This window comes from Pseudorca crassidens, unplaced genomic scaffold, assembly GCF_039906515.1.
Source record: "Pseudorca crassidens isolate mPseCra1 unplaced genomic scaffold, mPseCra1.hap1 Scaffold_50, whole genome shotgun sequence".
NCBI lineage: Eukaryota > Metazoa > Chordata > Mammalia > Artiodactyla > Delphinidae > Pseudorca > Pseudorca crassidens.
This window is the reverse complement of record NW_027136302.1, coordinates 2081061-2096946: the sequence shown is the minus strand read 5'-3', so window position 1 is coordinate 2096946 and position 15886 is coordinate 2081061.

Below are 15886 nucleotides of genomic sequence, written 5' to 3'. Positions count from 1 at the left end.
GGAGAGTCAGCGCCGTTAACCTTCTGTTTGGCCCAGTTTGCAATTTCTGCGGAAGATGAACAGGAATAGCGAGAACCAATGAGAGACTAGCTGGAGGTGTCTGGACGGGCAAATTTAACTCTCATTTCCCACCAGGAAGAGGAAATAACCAAAGGCTCAGCGAGCCGTGCCGGAACCAGATTAGGGCCTGAAGCCATCCTGCGGTGTTGCGGCCAGGTCACAAGAAAGCGAGTTGAAGAAAGGAGCTCAGGGGCACTGTAATTCAAAAACTTGCAGAGTTATAAATGACAGCTATCGTCCAAAAATATACTGAAGTAAGGCTGCCAAGAGGACTTGAAAGCGGGGCAGAATTGCAGGAAACCGATTTCAGGAGGTAGACTGGAATTGCATTGAAAGCATAGGAAAAGAGGCAGAATGTCCACAATGATGCACTTGGCCAAAAAGGGCGTATGCGTTTTTTCCTGAATATATTCAGGAAAAAACGCATACGCACTTTTTGGCCAACCAAGCAAGCTTGCAATGGAAATCTGCACTACAATGAAGTCTCACTTCCCCCCTTTCAAAAGGGTCATATGAAAAAAGTGTAAAATCCAGAAAGGCAGGACAGGCCATGGAGAACTGGGAGCCTTGTTATGCTGATGGGCAGGATGTAAATTGCCAACAGACACTCGGGAGAAGTGTATGGTGTTTCCTGAAACATCTAAAAAACAAAGCAACAGAGCCTAGGGCACTTCCACTTATGGTCCTATAGCTTAGGGAAATTAAAATCAAAAAGACACAGCCACCCCAAAGTTTGGGACGCCTCTGTTTAGAAGAACCTCGTTTACAGTACAAGTTCAACATCGCAGAAAGTGAAAAATGGATAAAGAAGTTGTGGTATTTACTTACAAAGCAATATCACTCAGCAATGAAATCTATGTCATCAGGCCCTTAGCAGCACAATGAGTTGATTCAGGTATGATGATTCTAACTGAATTAAGTCACACAGAAAAAGAAATATCATAAGATATCAGTAATACACGGAATGTAAACTTGGCTACACAGGAACAGAATTACAGAACAGAACAGGGTCTCAAATTTAGAAAACCAACTTATGCTTGCTTAAGGGGAAAGGTGAGTTGGGGTGCTGCATAAAACCAGAGATTGAAATGAGCACAGATAAAGTTCCTTAAGCCAAATATGGAATAGACAAGAGCTACTCCTTGCTCAACGAAATGGACTCAACACCGCATATTAAACGCCTAAGAATGTACCTGACTAGTAAGTATCTTAAAACCTATGGATTGCTATGTCTCCGAAAGAGAATCAAGCATGTGTACAGGGGCATAAACGCAGCAGTGATAGGATTGGAGAGGTTCGGTGAGCAAACGAAGACCCTTTAAGTCAAATTGCATGGTACCCATTCCACGGGTTTCAACTACCCAGGTTTAAGGTATTCTTCCTTCAGCTAAAACATGCATGTGGAACCTAGAGTATGATCAACCATGTAAACGGGAGACGTGTTCAAATATGTCTCAGTTTTCGTACCCTGGTACTCGGGTGCAACATTCCAGACGCTTTACTAACACTCTCCCGACTTGGAGAGTCAGTCCCTTTAACCTCCTGTTTGGCCCAGTTTGCAATTTCTGCGGAAGATGAACAGTAATAGCGAGAACCAATGAGAGACTAGCTGGAGGTGTCTCGACGGGCAAATTTAACTCTCATTTCCCACCAGGAAGAGGAAATAACCAAAGGCTCAGCGTGCCGTGCAGGAACCATATTAGGGCCTGAAGCCATCCTGCGGTGTTGCGGCCAGGTCACAAGAAAGCGAGTTGAAGAAACGAGCTCAGGGGCACTATAATTCATAAACCTGCAGAGTTATAAATGACAGCTATCGTCCAAAAATATACTGAAGTAAGGCTGCCAAGAGGACTTGAAAGCGGGGCAGAATTGCAGGAAACCGATTTCAGGAGGTAGACTGGAATTGCATTGAAAGCATAGGAAAAGAGGCAGAACGTCCACAATGATGCACTTGGCCAAAAAGGGGGTATGCGTTTTTTCCTGAATATATTCAGGAAAAAACGCATACGCCCTTTTTGGACAACCAAGCAAGCTTGAAAAGGAAATCTGCACTACAATGAAGTCTCACTTCCCCCCGGTCAAAAGGGCCATCTGAAAAAAGTGTAAAATCCAGAAAGGCAGGACAGGCCATGGAGAACTGGGAGCCTTGTTATGCTGATGGGCGGGATGTAAATTGCCAACAGACACTCGGGAGAAGTGTATGGTGTTTCCTGAAACATCTAAAAAACAAAGCAACAGAGCCTAGGGCACTTCCACTTATGGTACTATAGTTTAGGGAAATTAAAATCAAAAAGACACAGCCACCCCAAAGTTTGGGACGCCTCTGTTTACAAGAACCTCGTATACAGTACAAGTTCAACATCGCAGAATGTGAAAAATGGATAAAGAAGTTGTGGTATTTACTTACAAAGCAATATCACTCAGCAATGAAATCTATGTCATCAGGCCCTTAGCAGCACAATGAGTGGATTCAGGTATGATGATTCTAACTGAAATAAGTCACACAGTAAAAGAAACATCATAAGATATCACTAATACACGGAATGTAAACTTGGCTACACAGGAACTGAATTCCAAAACAGAACAGGGTCTCAAATTTAGAAAACCAACTTATGCTTCCTTAAGGGGAAAGGTGAGTTGGGGTGCTGCATAAAACCAGAGATTGAAATGAGCACAGATAAAGTTCCTTAAGCCAAGTATGGAATAGACAAGAGCTACTCCTTGCTCAACGAAATGGACTCAACACCCCATATTGAACGCCTAAGAATGTACCTGACTAGTAAGTATCTTAAAACCTATGGATTGCTATGTCGCCAAAAGAGAATCAAGCGTGTGTACAGGGGCATAAACGCAGCAGTGATAGGATTGGAGAGGATCGGTGAGCAAATGAAGACCCTTTGAAGTCATATTGCATGGTACCCATTACACGGGTTTCAACTCTCCAGGTTTAAGGGATTCTTCCTTCAGCTAAAACATGCATGTGGAACCCAGAGTATGATCAACCGTGTGAACGGGAGACGTGTTCAAATATGTCTCAGTTTTCCTCCCCTGGTACTCGGGTGCAACATTCCAGACGCTTTACTAACACTCTCCCGACTTGGAGAGTCAGTCCCTTTAACCTCCTGTTTGGCCCAGTTTGCAATTTCTGCGGAAGATGAACAGGAATAGCGAGAACCAATGAGAGACTAGCTGGAGGTGTTTGGACGGGCAAATTTAACTCTCATTTCCCACCAGGAAGAGGAATTAACCAAAGGCTCAGCGTGCCGTGCCGGAACCAGATTAGGGCCTGAAGCCATCCTGCGGTGTTGCGGCCAGGTCACAAGAAAGCGAGTTGAAGAAAGGAGCTCAGGGGCACTGTAATTCACAAACCTGCAGAGTTATAAATGACAGCTATCGTCCAAAAATATACTGAAGTAAGGCTGCCAAGAGGACTTGAAAGTGGGGCAGAATTGCAGGAAACAGATTTCAGGAGGTAGACTGGAATTGCATTGAAAGCATAGGAAAAGAGGCAGAACGTCCACAATGATGCACTTGGCCAAAAAGGGCGTATGCGTTTTTTCCTGAATATATTCAGGAAAAAACGCATACGCCCTTTTTGGCCAACCAAGCAAACTTGCAAAGGAAATCTGCACTACAATGAAGTCTCACTTCCCCCCGGTCAAAAGGGCCATCTGAAAAAAGTGTAAAATCCAGAAAGGCACGACAGGCCATGGAGAACTGGGAGCCTTGTTATGCTGATGGGCGGGATGTAAATTGCCAACAGACACTCGGGAGAAGTGTATGGTGTTTCCTGAAACATCTAAAAAACAAAGCAACAGAGCCTAGGGCACTTCCACTTATGGTCCTATAGCTTAGGGAAATTAAAATCAAAAAGACACAGCCACCCCAAAGTTTGGGATGCCTCTGTTTACAAGAACCTCGTTTACAGTACAAGTTCAACATCACAGAAAGTGAAAAATGGATAATGAAATTGTGGTATTTACTTACAAAGCAATATCACTCAGCAATGAAATCTATGTCATCAGGCCCTTAGCAGCACAATGAGTGGATTCAGGTATGATGATTCTAACTGAAATAAGTCACACAGAAAAAGAAACCTCATAAGATATCAGTAATACACGGAATGTAAAGTTGGCTACACAGGAACAGAATTACAGAACAGAACAGGGTCTCAAATTTAGAAAACCAACTTATGCTTGCTTAAGGGGAAAGGTGAGTTGGGGTGCTGCATAAAACCAGAGATTGAAATGAGCACAGATAAAGTTCCTTAAGCCAAATATGGAATAGACAAGAGCTACTCTTTGCTCACCGAAATGGACCCAACACCCCATATTGAACGCCTAAGAATGTACCTGACTAGTAAGTATCTTAAAACCTATGGATTGCTATGTCTCCAAAAGAGAATCAAGCGTGTGTACAGGGGCATAAACGCAGCAGTGATAGGATTGGAGAGGTTCGGTGAGCAAATGAAGACCCTTTGAAGTCATATTGCATGGTACCCATTACACGGGTCTCAACTCTCCAGGTTTAAGGTATTCTTCCTTCAGCTAAAACATGCATGTGGAACCCAGAGTATGATCAACCGTGTGAACGGGAGACGTGTTCAAATATGTCTCAGTTTTCCTCCCCTGGTACTCGGGTGCAACATTCCAGACGCTTTACTAACACTCTCCCCACTTGGAGAGTCTGCGCCTTTAACCTCCTGTTTGGCCCAGTTTGCAATTTCTGCGGAAGATGAACAGGAATAGCGAGAACCAATGAGAGACTAGCTGGAGGTGTCTGGACGGGCAAATTTAACTCTCATTTCCCACCAGGAAGAGGAAATAACCAAAGGCTCAGCGTGCCGTGCCAGAACCAGATTAGGGCCTGAAGCCATCCTGCGGTGTTGCGGCCAGGTCACAAGAAAGCGAGTTGAAGAAAGGAGCTCAGGGGCACTGTAATTCACAAACCTGCAGACTTATAAATGACAGCTATCGTCCAAAAATATACTGAAGTAAGGCTGCCAAGAGGACTTGAAAGCGGGGCAGAATTGCAGGAAACCGATTTCAGGAGGTAGACTGGAATTGCATTGAAAGCATAGGAAAAGAGGCAGAACATCCACAATGATGCACTTGGCCAAAAAGGGCGTATGCGTTTTTTCCTGAATATATTCAGGAAAAAACGCATACGCTCTTTTTGGCCAACCAAGCAAGCTTGCAAAGGAAATCTGCACTACAACGAAGTCTCACTTCCCGCCGGTCAAAAGGACCATCTGAATAAAGTGTAAAATCCAGAAAGGCAGGACAGGCCATGGAGACCTGGGAACCTTGTTATGCTGATGGGCGAGATGTAAATTGCCAACAGACACTCGGGAGAAGTGTATGGTGTTTCCTGAAACATCTAGAAAACAAAGCAACAGAGCCTAGGGCACTTCCACTTATGTTCCTATAGCTTAGGGAAATTAAAATCAAAAAGACACAGCCACCCCAAAGATTGGGACGCCTCTGTTTACAAGAACCTCGTTTACCGTACAAGTTCAACATCGCAGAAAGTGAAAAATGGATAAAGAAGTTGTGGTATTTACTTACAAACAATATCACTCAGCAATGAAATCTATGTCATCAGGCCCTTAGAAGCACAATGAGTGGATTCAGGTATGATGATTCTAACTGAAATAAGTCACACAGAAAAAGAAACATCATAAGGTATCAGTAATACACGGAATGTAAACTTGGCTACACAGGAACTGAATTACAGAACAGAACAGGGTCTCAAATTTAGAAAACCAACTTATGCTTGCTTAAGGGTAAAGGTGAGTTGGGGTGCTGCATAAAACCAGAGATTGAAATGAGCACAGATAAAGTTCCTTAAGCCAAATATGGAATAGACAAGAGCTACTCCTTGCTCAACGAAATGGACTCAACACCGCATATTAAAGGCCTAAGAATGTACCTGACTAGTAAGTATCTTAAAACCTATGGATTGCTATGTCTCCGAAAGAGAATCAAGCATGTGTACAGGGTCATAAACGCAGCAGTGATAGGACTGGAGAGGTTCGGTGAGCAAATGACGACCCTTTGAAGTCATATTGCATGGTACCCATTACACGGGTTTCAACTACCCAGGTTTAAGGTATTCTTCCTTCAGCTAAAACATGCATGTGGAACCCAGAGTATGATCAACCGTGTGATCGGGAGACGTGTTCAAATATGTCTCAGTTTTCCTCCCCTGGTACTCGGGTGCAACATTCCAGATGCTTTACTAACACTCTCCCCACTTGGAGAGTCAGCGCCTTTAACCTCCTGTTTGGCCCAGTATGCAATTTCTGCGGAAGATGAACAGGAATAGGGAGAACCAATGAGAGACTAGCTGGAGGTGTCTGGACGGGCAAATTTAACTCTCATTTCCCACCAGGAAGAGGAATTAACCAAAGGCTCAGCGTGCCGTGTCGGAACCAGATTAGGGCCTGAAGCCATCCTGCGGTGTTGCGGCCGGGTCACAAGAAAGCGAGTTGAAGAAAGGAGCTCAGGGGCACTGTAATTCACAAACCTGCAGAGTTATAAATGACAGCTATCGTCCAAAAATATACTGAAGTAAGGCTGCCAAGAGGACTTGAAAGCGGGGCAGAATTGCAGGAAACCGATTTCAGGAGGTAGACTGGAATTGCATTGAAAGCATAGGAAAAGAGGCAGAACGTCCACAATGATGCACTTGGCCAAAAAGGGCGTATGCGTTTTTTCCTGAATATATTCAGGAAAAAACGCATACGCCCTTTTTGGCCAAGCAAGCAAGCTTGCAAAGGAAATCTGCACTACAATGAAGTCTCACTTCCCCCCGGTCAAAAGGGCCATCTGAAAAATGTGTAAAATCCAGAAAGGCAGGACAGGCCATGGAGAACTGGGAGCCTTGTTATGCTGATGGGCGGGATGTAAATTGCCAACAGACACTCGGGAGAAGTGTATGGTGTTTCCTGAAACATCTAAAAAACAAAGCAACAGAGCCTAGGGCACTTCCACTTATGGTCCTATAGCTTAGGGAAATTAAAATAAAAAAGACACAGCCACCCCAAAGTTTGGAACGGCGCTGTTTACAACAACCTCGTTTACAGTACAAGTTCAAGATCGCAGAAAGTGAAAAATGGATAAAGAAGTTGTGGTATTTCCTTACAAACCAATATCACTCAGCAATGAAATCTATGTCATCAGGCCCTTAGCAGCACAATGAGTGGATTCAGGTATGATGATTCTAACTGAAATAAGTCACACAGAAAAAGAAACATCATAAGATATCAGTAATACACGGAATGTAAACTTGGCTACACAGGAACTGAATTACAGAACAGAACAGGGTCTCAAATTTAGAAAACCAACTTATGCTTGCTTAAGGGGAAAGGTGAGTTGGGGTGCTGCATAAAACCAGAGATTGAAATGAGCACAGATAAAGTTCCTTAAGCCAAATATGGAATAGACAAGAGCTACTCCTTGCTCAACGAAATGGACTCAACACCCCATATTAAACGCCTAAAATGTACCTGACTAGTAAGTATCTTAAAACCTATGGATTGCTATGTCTCCGAAAGAGAATCAAGCATGTGTACAGGGGCATAAACACAGCAGTGATAGGATTGGAGAGGTTCGGTGAGCAAATGAAGACCCTTTGAAGTCATATTGCATGGTACCCATTCCACGGGTTTCAACTACCCAGGTTTAAGTTATTCTTCCTTCAGCTAAAACATGCATGTGGATCCTAGAGTATGATCAACCATGTGATCGGGAGACGTGTTCAAATAAGTCTCAGTTTTCGTACCCTGGTACTCAGGTACAACATTCCAGACGCTTTACTAACACTCTCCCGACTTGGAGAGTCAGTCGCTTTAACCTCCTGTTTGGCCCAGTTTGCAATTTCTGCGGAAGATGAACAGGAATAGGGAGAACCAATGAGAGACTAGCTGGAGGTGTCTGGACGGGCAAATTTAACTCTCATTTCCCACCAGGAAGAGGAAATAACCAAAGGCTCAGCGTGCCGTGCCGGAACCAGATTAGGGCCTGAAGCCATCCTGCGGTGTTGCAGCCAGGTCACAAGAAAGCGAGTTGAAGAAAGGAGCTCAGGGGCACTGTAATTCACAAACCTGCATAGTTATAAATGACAGCTATCGTCCAAAAATATACTGAAGTAAGGCTGCCAAGAGGACTTGAAAGCAGGGCAGAATTGCAGGAAACCGATTTCAGGAGGTAGACTGGAATTGCATTGAAAGCATAGGAAAAGAGGCAGAACGTCCACAATGATGCACTTGGCCAAAAAGGGCGTATGCGTTTTTTCCTGAATATATTCAGGAAAAAACGCATACGCTCTTTTTGGCCAACCAAGCAAGCTTGCAAAGGAAATCTGCACTACAACGAAGTCTCACTTCCCGCCGGTCAAAAGGACCATCTGAATAAAGTGTAAAATCCAGAAAGGCAGGACAGGCCATGGAGACCTGGGAACCTTGTTATGCTGATGGGCGAGATGTAAATTGCCAACAGACACTCGGGAGAAGTGTATGGTGTTTCCTGAAACATCTAGAAAACAAAGCAACAGAGCCTAGGGCACTTCCACTTATGTTCCTATAGCTTAGGGAAATTAAAATCAAAAAGACACAGCCACCCCAAAGATTGGGACGCCTCTGTTTACAAGAACCTCGTTTACCGTACAAGTTCAACATCGCAGAAAGTGAAAAATGGATAAAGAAGTTGTGGTATTTACTTACAAACAATATCACTCAGCAATGAAATCTATGTCATCAGGCCCTTAGAAGCACAATGAGTGGATTCAGGTATGATGATTCTAACTGAAATAAGTCACACAGAAAAAGAAACATCATAAGGTATCAGTAATACACGGAATGTAAACTTGGCTACACAGGAACTGAATTACAGAACAGAACAGGGTCTCAAATTTAGAAAACCAACTTATGCTTGCTTAAGGGTAAAGGTGAGTTGGGGTGCTGCATAAAACCAGAGATTGAAATGAGCACAGATAAAGTTCCTTAAGCCAAATATGGAATAGACAAGAGCTACTCCTTGCTCAACGAAATGGACTCAACACCGCATATTAAAGGCCTAAGAATGTACCTGACTAGTAAGTATCTTAAAACCTATGGATTGCTATGTCTCCGAAAGAGAATCAAGCATGTGTACAGGGTCATAAACGCAGCAGTGATAGGACTGGAGAGGTTCGGTGAGCAAATGACGACCCTTTGAAGTCATATTGCATGGTACCCATTACACGGGTTTCAACTACCCAGGTTTAAGGTATTCTTCCTTCAGCTAAAACATGCATGTGGAACCCAGAGTATGATCAACCGTGTGAACGGGAGACGTGTTCAAATATGTCTCAGTTTTCCTCCCCTGGTACTCGGGTGCAACATTCCAGATGCTTTACTAACACTCTCCCCACTTGGAGAGTCAGCGCCTTTAACCTCCTGTTTGGCCCAGTATGCAATTTCTGCGGAAGATGAACAGGAATAGGGAGAACCAATGAGAGACTAGCTGGAGGTGTCTGGACGGGCAAATTTAACTCTCATTTCCCACCAGGAAGAGGAATTAACCAAAGGCTCAGCGTGCCGTGCCGGAACCAGATTAGGGCCTGAAGCCATCCTGCGGTGTTGCGGCCGGGTCACAAGAAAGCGAGTTGAAGAAAGGAGCTCAGGGGCACTGTAATTCACAAACCTGCAGAGTTATAAATGACAGCTATCGTCCAAAAATATACTGAAGTAAGGCTGCCAAGAGGACTTGAAAGCGGGGCAGAATTGCAGGAAACCGATTTCAGGAGGTAGACTGGAATTGCATTGAAAGCATAGGAAAAGAGGCAGAACGTCCACAATGATGCACTTGGCCAAAAAGGGCGTATGCGTTTTTTCCTGAATATATTCAGGAAAAAACGCATACGCCCTTTTTGGCCAAGCAAGCAAGCTTGCAAAGGAAATCTGCACTACAATGAAGTCTCACTTCCCCCCGGTCAAAAGGGCCATCTGAAAAATGTGTAAAATCCAGAAAGGCAGGACAGGCCATGGAGAACTGGGAGCCTTGTTATGCTGATGGGCGGGATGTAAATTGCCAACAGACACTCGGGAGAAGTGTATGGTGTTTCCTGAAACATCTAAAAAACAAAGCAACAGAGCCTAGGGCACTTCCACTTATGGTCCTATAGCTTAGGGAAATTAAAATAAAAAAGACACAGCCACCCCAAAGTTTGGAACGGCGCTGTTTACAACAACCTCGTTTACAGTACAAGTTCAAGATCGCAGAAAGTGAAAAATGGATAAAGAAGTTGTGGTATTTACTTACAAACCAATATCACTCAGCAATGAAATCTATGTCATCAGGCCCTTAGCAGCACAATGAGTGGATTCAGGTATGATGATTCTAACTGAAATAAGTCACACAGAAAAAGAAACATCATAAGATATCAGTAATACACGGAATGTAAACTTGGCTACACAGGAACTGAATTACAGAACAGAACAGGGTCTCAAATTTAGAAAACCAACTTATGCTTGCTTAAGGGGAAAGGTGAGTTGGGGTGCTGCATAAAACAAGAGATTGAAATGAGCACAGATAAAGTTCCTTAAGCCAAATATGGAATAGACAAGAGCTACTCCTTGCTCAACGAAATGGACTCAACACCCCATATTAAACGCCTAAAATGTACCTGACTAGTAAGTATCTTAAAACCTATGGATTGCTATGTCTCCGAAAGAGAATCAAGCATGTGTACAGGGGCATAAACACAGCAGTGATAGGATTGGAGAGGTTCGGTGAGCAAATGAAGACCCTTTGAAGTCATATTGCATGGTACCCATTCCACGGGTTTCAACTACCCAGGTTTAAGTTATTCTTCCTTCAGCTAAAACATGCATGTGGATCCTAGAGTATGATCAACCATGTGATCGGGAGACGTGTTCAAATAAGTCTCAGTTTTCGTACCCTGGTACTCAGGTACAACATTCCAGACGCTTTACTAACACTCTCCCGACTTGGAGAGTCAGTCCCTTTAACCTCCTGTTTGGCCCAGTATGCAATTTCTGCGGAAGATGAAGAGGAATAGCGAGAACCAATGAGAGACTAGCTGGAGGTGTCTGGACAGGCAAATTTAACTCTCAATTGCCACCAGGAAGAGGAATTAACCAAAGGCTCAGCGTGCCGAGCCGGAACCAGATTAGGGCCTGAAGACATCCTGCGGTGTTGCGGCCAGGTCACAAGAAAGCGAGTTGAAGAAAGGAGCTCAGGGGCACTGTAATTCACAAACCTGCAGAGTTATAAATGACAGCTATCGTCCAAAATTATACTAAAGTAAGGCAGCCAAGAGGACTAGAAAGCATGGCAGAATTGCAGGACACCGATTTCAGGAGGTAGACTGGAATTGCATTGAAAGCATAGGAAAAGAGGCAGAACGTCCACCATGATGGACTTGGCCAAAAAGGGCGTATGCGTTTTTTCCTGAATATATTCAGGAAAAAACGCATACGCCCTTTTTGGCCAACCAAGCAAACTTGCAAAGGAAATCTGCACTACAATGAAGTCTCACTTCCCCCCAGTCAAAAGGGCCATCTGAAAAAAGTGTAAAATCCAGAAAGGCAGGACAAGCCATGGAGAACTGGGAGCCTTGTTATGCTGATGGGCAGGATGTAAATTGCTAACAGACACTCGGGAGAAGTGTATGGTGTTTCCTGAAACATCTAAAAAACAAAGCAACAGAGCCTAGGGCACTTCCACTTATGGTCCTATAGCTTAGGAAAATTAAAATCAAAAAGACACAGCCACCCCAAAGTTTGGGACGCCTCTGTTTACAAGAACCTCGTTTACCGTACAAGTTCAATATCACAGAAAGTGAAAAATGGATAAAGAACTTGTGGTACTTACGTACAATGCAGTATCACTCAGCAATGAAATCTATGTCATCAGGCCCGTAGCAGCATAATGAGTGGATTCAGGTAGAATGATTCTAACTGAAATAAGTCACACAGAAAAAGAAACATCATAAGATATCACTAATACACGGAATGTAAACTTGGCTACACAGGAACTGAATTCCAAAACAGAACAGGGTCTCAAATTTAGAAAACCAACTTATGCTTGCTTAAGGGGAAAGGTGAGTTGGGGTGCTGCATAAAACCAGAGATTGAAATGAATACAGATAAAGTTCCTTAAGCCAAATATGGAATAGACAAGAGCTACTCCTTGCTCAACGAAATGGACTCAACACCGCATATTAAACGCCTAAGAATGTACCTGACTAGTAAGTATCTTAAAACCTATGGATTGCTATGTCTCCGAAAGAGAATCAAGCATGTGTACAGGGGCATAAACGCAGCAGTGATAGGATTGGAGAGGTTCGGTGAGCAAATGAAGACCCTTTGAAGTCATATTGCATGGTACCCATTCCACGGGTCTCAACTCTCCAGGTTTCAGGGATTCTTCCTTCAGCTAAAACATGCATGTGGACCCCAGAGTATGATCCACCGTGTGATCGGGAGACGTGTTCAAATATGTCTCAGTTTTCGTGCCCTGGTACTCGGGTGCAACATTCCAGACACTTTACTAACACTCTCCCCACTTGGAGAGTCAGTGCCTTTAACCTCCTGTTTGACCCAGTTTGCAATTTCTGTGGAAGATGAACAGGAATAGGGAGAACCAATGAGAGACTAGCTGGAGGTGTCTGCACGGGCAAATTTAAGTCTCATTTCCCACCAGGAAGAGGAATTAACAAAAGGCTCAGCGTGCCGTACCAGAACCAGATTGTGGCCTGAAGCAATCCTGCGGTGATGCGGCCAGCTCACAAGAAAGCCAGTTGAGGAAAGGAGCTCAGGGGCACTGTAATTCACAAACCTGCAGACTTATAAATGACAGCTATCGTCCAAAAATATACTGAAGTAAGGCTGCCAAGAGGACTTGAAAGCGGGGCAGAATTGCAGGAAACCGATTTCAGGAGGTAGACTGGAATTGCACTGAAAGCATAGGAAAAGAGGCAGAACGTCCACAATGATGCACTTGGCCAAAAAGGGCGTATGTGTTTTTTCCTGAATATATTCAGGAAAAAACGCATACGCCCTTTTTGGCCAACCAAGCAAGCTTGCAAAGGAAATCTGCACTACAATGAAGTCTCACTTCACCCCGGTCAAAGGGGCCATCTGAAAAAAGTGTAAAATCCAGAAAGGCAGGACAGGCCATGGAGAACTGGGAGCCTTGTTATGCTGATGGGCGGGATGTAAATTGCCAACAGACACTCGGGAGAAGTGTATGGTGTTTCCTGAAACATCTAAAAAACAAAGCAACAGAGCCTAGGGCACTTCCACTTATGGTCCTATAGCTTAGGGAAATTAAAATCAAAAAGACACAGCCACCCCAAAGTTTGGGACGGCTCTGTTTACAAGAACCACGTTTACGGTACAAGTTCAATATCGCAGAAAGTGAAAAATGGATAAACAAGTTATGGTACTTACGTACAATGCAATATCACTCAGCAATGAAATCTCTGTCATCAGACCCGAAGCTGCATAATGAGTGGATTCAGGTATGATGATTCTAACTGAAATAAGTCACACAGGAAAAGAAACATCATAAGATATCACTAATACACGGAATGTAAACTTGGATACACAGGAACTGAATTACAAAACAGAACAGGGTCTCAAATTTAGAAAACCAACTTATGCTTGCTTAAGGGGAAAGGTGAGTTGGGGTGCTGCATAAAACCAGAGATTGAAATGAGCACAGATAAAGTTCCTTAAGCCAAATATGGAATAGTCAAGAGCTACTCCTTGCTCAATGAAATGGACTCAAAACCCCATATTAAACGCCTAAGAATGTACCTGACTAGTAAGTATCTTAAAACCTATGGATTGCTATGTCTCTGAAAGAGAATCAAGCGTGCGTACAGGGGCATAAACGCAGCAGTGATAGGATTAGAGAGGTTCGGTGAGCAAATGAAGAACTTTTGAAGTCATATTGCATGATACCCATTCCACGGGTCTCAACTCTCCAGGTTTCAGGGATTCTTCTTTCAGCTAAAACATTCATGTGGAACCCAGAGTATGATCAACAATGTGATCGGGAGATGTGTTCCAATATGTCTCAGGTTTCGTCCCCTGGTACTCGGGTGCAACATTCCAGACGCTTTACTAACACTTTCCCGACTTAGAGAGTCAGTGCCTTTAACCTCCTGTTTGGCCCAGTTTGCAATTTCTGCGGAAGATGAACAGGAATAGGGAGAACCAATGAGAGACTAGCTGGAGGTGTCTGGACGGGCAAATTTAACTCTCATTTCCCACCAGGAAGAAGAATTAACCAAAGGCTCAGCATGCTGTGCCGGAACCAGATTAGGGCCTGAAGCAACCCTGCGGTGTTGCGGCCAGCTCACAAGAAAGAGAGTTGAAGAAAGGAGCTCAGGGGCACTGTAATTCACAAACCTGCAGACTTATAAATGACAGATATCGTCCAAAAATATACTGAAGTAAGGCTGCCAAGAGAACTTGAAAGCGGGGCAGAATTGCAGGAAACGGATTTCAGGAGGTAGACTGGAATTGCATTGAAAACATAGTAAAAGAGGCAGAACGTCCACAATGATGTACTTGGTCAAAAAGGGCGTATGCGTTTTTTCCTGAATATATTCAGGAAAAAACGCATACGCCCTTTTTGGCCAACCAAGCAAGCTTGCAAAGGAAATCTGCACTACAATGAAGTCTCACTTCCCCCCGGTCAAAAGGGCCATCTGAAAAAAGTGTAAAATCCAGAAAGGCAGGACAGGCCATGGAGAACTGGGAGCCTTGTTTTGCTGATGGGCGGGATGTAAATTGCCAACAGACACTTGGGAGAAGTGTATGGTGTTTCCTGAAATATCTAAAAAACAAAGCAACAGAGCCTAGGGCACTTCCACTTATGGTCCTTTAGCTTAGGGAAATTAAAATCAAAAAGATACAGCCACCCCAAAGTTTGGGACGGCTCTGTTTACAAGAACCTCGTTTACGGTACAAGTTCAATATCGCAGACAGTGAAAAATGGATAAAGAAGTTGTGGTACTTACGTACAATGCAATATCACTCAGCAATGAAATCTATGTCATCAGGCCCGTAGCAGCATAATGAGTGGATTCAGGTACGATGATTCTAACTGAAATAAGTCACACAGAAAAAGAAACATCATAAGATATCACTAATACACGGAATGTAAACTTGGCTACACAGGAACAGAATTACAAAACAGAACAGTGTCTCAAATTTAGAAAACCAACTTATGCTTGCTTAAGGGTAAAGGTGAGTAGGGGTGCTGCATAAAACCAGAGATTGAAATGAGCACAGATAAAGTTCCTTAAGCCAAATATGTAATAGACAAGAGCTACTCCTTGCTTAACGAAATGGACTCAACACCGCATATTAAACGCCTAAGAATGTACCTGACTAGTAAGTATCTTAAAACCTATGGATTGCTATGTCTCCAAAAGGGAATCAAGCGTGTGTACAGGGGCATAAACGCAGCAGTGATAGGATTGGAGAGGTTCGGTGAGCAAATGAAGACCCGTTGAAGTCATATTGCATAGTACCCATTCCATGGGTCTCAACTCTCCAGGTTTCAGGGATTCTTCCTTCAGCTAAAACATGCATGTGGAACCCAGAGTATGATCAACCATGTGATCGGGAGACGTGTTCCAATATGTCTCAGTTTTCGTCCCCTGGTACTCGGGTGGAACATTCCAGACGCTTTACTAACACTCTCCCCAATTGGAGAGTCAGTGCCTTTAACCTCCTGTTTGGCCCTGTTTGCAATTTCTGTGGAAGATGAACAGGAATAGGGAGAACCAATGAGAGACTAGC